Source organism: Anguilla rostrata, chromosome 2 (genome assembly GCF_018555375.3).
Source record: "Anguilla rostrata isolate EN2019 chromosome 2, ASM1855537v3, whole genome shotgun sequence".
Lineage (NCBI taxonomy): Eukaryota > Metazoa > Chordata > Actinopteri > Anguilliformes > Anguillidae > Anguilla > Anguilla rostrata.
In genome coordinates this window covers 25264421-25270420 of record NC_057934.1, presented here as the reverse complement: position 1 = coordinate 25270420, position 6000 = coordinate 25264421, and the positions used below count along the sequence as shown (strand labels likewise).

Sequence of the window (6000 nt, the reverse complement as noted above, 5' to 3'; positions counted from 1 at the left end):
GATCAGCTTTGAAATTTTCCAATTGCGGATTCCAGGGATTCTACCTTAATCTTTTGCTGAAGTACATTAATATAATGTAAAATAGTAATTAATACTTCCTGGTGAGTATTGTATCTCCTTAAAACGGTTTTCTGTATACAGTCTGAAAGCCAATGATGGTAAAATATGTACGCTTGTGGAGCATTGCTCATTATTATAGCAAAAAAACCCCATGGTTTTACAGATCCTTATTATCGGCTAATCTGGATTGCCTAGTGTTAGTCGGGTCAATTAGTCTATTACCAGAACTATTCTGAGTCTGCTGAAAATGCCTCCACTTGTTAAATGGAAGGTAGACTTCAGCGTGAATTTGAACTTCGGCGACTGAAATTGATTGGAAGGCAGTAATAATTTGTGTGACTGTTCACTAATAGGTCTTTTGTACACTTCATTACAGGTTATGCATAACGCCACGCTTAAAGCCTGAACCTAAAGCTAATTACATAAAAGTTTATGACCGTGTATCGGCCCTTCATGTTTCATATTAATTTAATGTAGGCTAGCTGTTGTGACTAGATATACAATTTAACTCACAAATACGCACAATAGCCTGCTTCGTCTGTTCCCCATGAAACAGGTACAGCCATTAAAACGTGCTTAAAGCACAGGCGCAGCTCTTGCAGTTAGCTTGTTCATGCCTTCAATACAGCAACGAGCTCATGTAAATCCACTAATAAGATAAGGCTCTTAGCAAAGAGTGTGTTGAGAGCAACTGGTGGGTTTTGAAGGGAGTGTTCAGGACTTCATCGATACATCGGAATGAGGGAAGTCTGGGAAGGCATGATTCGCGTTTCAGCAAGTCTGAGTGGATGAGGATACACACCCACGGGTTTAGCGGACTAATGGGACGCCGAAATTTTGATGCCTTTATGACGTCCTTGTGAGATGTGACTAAGGAAAAGATTACCCTACCCGTTTTCGTGAGATTCTAGCTGAATTCGTCACATGCACGGGAGAGGAGAGGGAGAGGATAGAAACGGACAGACAGGAGAACAGACAGGTAAGACGAGAGAAAACGAAAGTTTAAATGTATTTGTGATACTTTTGACCACTGAACAGAATTATCTAAGCCATTACCAACATTCGACCTGTTTCTGTACGCCAGAGCGTTGCAAACATGAAAATAGCAACTGTTGTTTTTTTATATTCAAGTTAGCATGGAGTGTATGGAATAACACGTATCATTATTTATCGATATATATTTTTAGGTGAGGGACATCACATAAAACGCCTAATGTTAATCTTTCTCACTGTTATTTTAAAATCACCTTAAATCTCGACGGCACTTCGTGAACAGGTTGAGAGCCACTGTGAAGTTTTATTAATTAATTTATTTTTAAATTTGGGTTCTGGTTCGTAAACAGTGCAGCTTTTCTACAGTTTCTAGGCAGATAGGCAATGTTTTGTTATTATGCACGAAATTTTAATTCACACAGCCCCTGGCTCTTTGATTACCCTTATGAGAGAAATGACCGTCGGTCGACTTGTTAATACATGTATTCTTCTGCTGCGATGAGGCTGTTGGACCAGTCTATTGAGTACGTTATTCATTTATATTTTCAATCTGCGTATTGCTGATAGAAGTGCGAGTCTGTGTAAAAAATAAAGTAAAATTGTACTGCTTAAACAGAATATTAGCTAATATTTGCATTTCTACTTGTTTCAGCGTGAGCCCAAATTTCCATAACCATAAGATTACATTACATTTATCAGACGCTTTTATCCAAAGCGACGTACAAAAATGTTATAATTATCTTGGCTTTGAGAAGATTATGAATCATTATTGAAAATGTATATATGACATGTGGAGCTAGAAATTTTCTCCACGACATCTCGCCGTTTTATTATCTCCCACTGGCATGATTGTTACATTATGTCTTATGGAATTCACCCCTGGTGTCTGGTACTAAAACCTTGTTATGTACTAGAGTAACAGATGAACTGTGCCTTGTCAGTGTAGCTTTAAACAGAGCTAAGGCCGATTGGTGGAGTTGTATCTCACTGATGATGACTGCTAGCTTGAAAGTGCCTCGAGTCATTGGGAGGAACCAGTATAATGGTAATCCAGGCAAACATAATTTACCCTACACCTGGTGGCACAAGACCAATTTCATCTCACTGCTGTGGACAAACCGATGACTTTGGGATGGTTGTGCAGTTGTGGTGTGCACCATAACCAATTGAGCTAATTAGGAGCCCAATAAAAACATTTCTTTCATTTGTATAATAAAGGTAAAACTAGTTTTCAAATAAGTCACATGATCTACTAGGTTATTTATACAAATGGATTAACCCCTCATACTAGCATACTTTTAATACTTAATTTTATGTACTGTATGTTCAATTAGTGAACTCACAGAAACATATTTTTTGGACTTTTTATGAAATTACTTTAACCAGGATGGCCTTGTTTTCTAAATTCTTTGACCATCAGAGGATCAGCTATGTTCTTAAGATTTCTAAAATTTGTTCCAAATGGTGTTATTTTCCTAGGTATATGTTTGTGTAAAATATTGAATTGCATGAAGCTTAGACTTTTTACTAGTAATTGTTGTTTTAATTTTTGTATAGAAAAATTGGACACATAAACTGGACACTATGACCTTATCTCATGTCAGAGCAGGCTCCAATAAATCATAACTGTATTGCGTCTACATAATATTCAACTGCGTTCATGTCTATCCACATAAAGGTTATTTACTTAAACAGCTACTCAGAAAGTGGGCCTCCAGTCATTGTCTTAAAACACTTTAAAAATATTTTTACAGCCACAGTCTCTTTGCTCTTTGTCTCACAGTTCATTGTGCCCAGGCCCAGAGTTGATCCAGGGGGTGTTTCTGCCTTGGGAGAACTTTGCTTTAATGTCACGAACCCATTAAGAAAGATGGACAAGCAGATGAAGTTTGTGGCACTTGGTGGGGGCAGGTGAATGCAGAAGCCCTAATGAAACACGCTTTCCCTGCCCCCTGAATGACATTGTTTTATGGAAGCTTAGGTGTAAGGATTGAGAATAGATTTGAACCCAGGCCTCCCACTTGCTGAGAGGCATTACCTGTCAGCTAAAAGCAAAATTGCTCCCAGCTAAGGCTCAGCGAGCTACAGCCGCTCCACTGGGCCCATATTCATCAAACATTTGAGTAGGAGCACTGATCCAGGATCAGTTTTGCCTTTTGGCTCACAGTGGATACGGTTAGCATATGGGCAGGGTGAACAGAATCCTAGATCAGCACTCTGTTCTGAGATGCTTTATGAATACAGGTCCTGAATGTCACCTGATCACTTCTGTCCGTCATTAAAAACATTTTCTTTCTTTTTTGCTTTGAGCCATTACAGGCTATGTCTGCTCCAGCATATATGTTTCCCAGAGTCTTGTCCCAGCAGAACTCTATGGGGAAGCTTTTTTTGTGGGTTGAGTCTCAATGCAATTACCTGCTGCAGCTGGTTCACCAACCATAGGACTGATTTACCAGTAGTTCTACCATGCAGAATTGTTAATGTTTCAAATTTTTGATTAAAGATTCTTCTGAACAAGCAAATCATGCAATAATATTCCTCTGTGCTGAAACACATTAAGGCTTAACCTGTGCCTCCTGCTGGGTTATGAACCTTTTCCCATGTGGTAATCTTTTGCCCTCTCCTGACCAGCGAAAGCACAGATTAAATAGACTGATGCTTGATGCTAAAGAAGGAAGGGCAGTGACTTAGAACATTTTCTTCATTGTGTTAAAACCAGCTATGGAATGGCTATTCCATATTCCTCCTATGTTCAGTGCCTACTTGCATAGCACATCATTATCTAATTTTTTTCAAGATGATTTTAATTTAAGGACCTAGGTTCTTCACTTTCCCTTAGTGTTTCTACTGTGCAGCGTAATTATATTGAGGCTGCTGTTTCTGGAAGATAGTTTTGTCTGTCAGAGAACAGAAACAAACATCACTGGCTTTAGTTACTGATGACTTAAGCTACTCCTCTGTAACTTTTCCTTTGTTGGAAAGTGTGTGTTGTCTGTTGGGATTCACCATTTGGGCCAGTTATGCCCCTGTGAATTAATTTAGGACACATTATGGTTTGCTCTAAAGAAGAATGGGGAACTTCTTCATCATTTTTGGAAGCTTTTATCTTCACCAGCACTTGACAGATTAGATTTGTCCTTGTTTTGAATGAGGGTTTTTGACAACCAATTGATCCCCGTATCCTGCTTCTACCAGAAGCTTTCCTTACTTGGGTCAAGCACCTCCACCTGCCAGCATGGAAAATGAAAAAAGCAAAGCACCTCCCATGTGTAAGATCTGAAAGCATGTACTTTAGCCAGAATAAATGCATCCAAGTTTCTGAGTCACATATTTTGCTCTTTCAGATCAACTGTCTTCTATGCCTTGCGATCTCATTATCACACTTCCCAGAGCTATTCAAGTGACAGGTTGCTAAAAAAAGGCCCCTCAGAGCCAATTAGGGTGATGGACATAATGCTTCTCTTAATCCTCTTCAAGGCATGAATGTCACTGCTCTGAGTGTCATACCATTTTAACTGGCCGTGTTGGTTTCACAAATCATGTCACTACAAAATCAAGCCTATTTGAAGGGTACATGATAGGGTACAGATTGCTTATTTGTTTAAAAATCAAAACTACATTTCTGATGCCCTAAGATCTTGAGGAAGGGTCCTCAGCAGAGTACAACCTGCCTTAATACTGTAAACCCATCCTTGTTATGTCATTTCAAATTAAAAGGGTTTCACTGTATTATCTTTCTCTGCGTAGCAAAAATGCCACCAGTAGTTGTTTTCAAATAGTTGCTTTCCCTGAAAATTATAAAAACTGCATATCCCAGCTTAATTGACTGTCACAATTTGACATCATTTTTTGTAAGTGGATGATCTATGTGTTTTCATCATCTTTGTTGCTTACAGACCATTTCAAAGACCAAAGAAATACCATTTCATCTGCGCATGTGTAACTTACTCTGTTCCTAATAAACTTGCAGAGAGATGCTTCTTTTAACAGCTGCTAGCCTAAGACTAAATATGATATGTACTTATTTATGTCTTCCCCAGCAACAATACTTAATTACTGGGAAGTTTTAAATTATCCAGTTATCATACATTAAAGTAGCTTTCCCAACATGGTGCCTTAGCTACTTGTGACTAAGTTAATTAAGAGGGTATTTTCTAATCTGCTTATATACAACTACGAGTAATATATTAATATTCAATAGTCGATGATTGTGTCTGTGTGCACTTCCTCCCAGTCCTTGCTTATCTGGCTGTATTTGTTATTCTAAAAAGTGTTCGGGATGTTTCTTGTTGTGACCCTTTTTTCTTTGCGGCTGTATCTGAAAAGCTTGTGGCCAGTTAAGAAGAATTATAAGATCAAAGGTGTATGAATTGGCGACTGCAGTGGTGTGTTTCAGCTTTCAGCAGCGTTAGTGTGGGAGAGAGAAGACCTGCTGAAGGGGAAGGTGGTCTCCCATCGAGCTACTTGGTGGGAGAGCCATGCTGCAATAGATAAATGAACCTAGACTATGTAAAGATGAAAAAAAAATCTATAAAAAATAATAGCAGCAGTGAAATAACGTGTTTGTGTATATTGCAATGGCTAGCCTAGGTTTGTTCCATCACACCTAAGGTTAAGATGGCTACCCGATAACTTTGCTGAAAAGTGACAATGCAGTGATGTGTTTGTGAATATGCCTGCTTATGTTACAGAATTTTTTCGTGCTTCCAGGCAGGCTAGAGAAGACTGGAGCTGTGCTAGCTGTGGCTAGGATAGGTTTGTTCCATCATACCTAAGGTAAAGCTAGCCACCCCAAAACCTTGCTGCATATGACAGCGGGGATTTCTGCTATTTAATTTATCAGTTGAGCATTTTGGGATACTTGTGACTGCCTGACTGGTATGAATGCAACTATTGCTGTAATTTTGAAAGATATATGATTCCTATGGTCTGCAATCCGATGTTACA

General features: G+C 38.9%; 1 protein-coding gene across 6 annotated transcripts in view; it reads left to right on the top strand.

Annotated features, from left to right (window-relative positions):
• The window catches only part of osbpl7 (oxysterol binding protein-like 7), a 29593-nt gene continuing 23593 nt past the window's right edge, over positions 1–6000 (top strand). For 2 of the 6 annotated variants that reach the window (XM_064321378.1, XM_064321375.1), the window contains exon 1: positions 735–1039. The gene's annotated coding sequence lies outside the window, so the exon portion shown is untranslated. Of the gene's footprint in view, positions 102–734; positions 1040–6000 lie in introns of those variants that run through there. The other 4 variants (XM_064321377.1, XM_064321373.1, XM_064321374.1 and 1 more) reach the window with 3 other exon arrangements.